Raw genomic sequence first — 268 nt, 5'->3', positions numbered from 1 at the left:
ACAGCTTATTGGCCTACAATTGTGTAATGTGGGCCTGAATCGTGTCATTCTGCGTTATTTTTGTTGCTTTTCAGGAGCCCAAGTCCTCTGAAACACCCGTGGCACTTCTGCAATAGCTGTTCCTGGAACAAGTCTTCTTTCTCTCTCGTTCTAATATACAGCTCGATCATTATGGTTATCCTAAAAAGCGTCAGCAAATCTGGAAATATAAGAAAATAATTAATAATGATGTACAGTATATATTTTATATATACAGTGCGCGCGCGCT

The 268-nt window shown here is 39.2% G+C and overlaps 1 long non-coding RNA gene across 2 annotated transcripts in view; it reads right to left on the bottom strand.

Annotated features, from left to right (window-relative positions):
* Positions 1–268, bottom strand: part of LOC119585129 — a 30004-nt gene continuing 29736 nt past the window's right edge. For both annotated transcript variants that reach the window (XR_005229873.1, XR_005229874.1), the window contains one exon: positions 1–199. This is a non-coding gene — a long non-coding RNA (uncharacterized LOC119585129). The remainder of the gene's footprint in view (positions 200–268) is intronic.

This window comes from Penaeus monodon, chromosome 19, assembly GCF_015228065.2.
Source record: "Penaeus monodon isolate SGIC_2016 chromosome 19, NSTDA_Pmon_1, whole genome shotgun sequence".
In the NCBI taxonomy this organism is placed as follows: domain Eukaryota; kingdom Metazoa; phylum Arthropoda; class Malacostraca; order Decapoda; family Penaeidae; genus Penaeus; species Penaeus monodon.
This window is presented reverse-complemented; position numbering and strand designations above follow the sequence as displayed.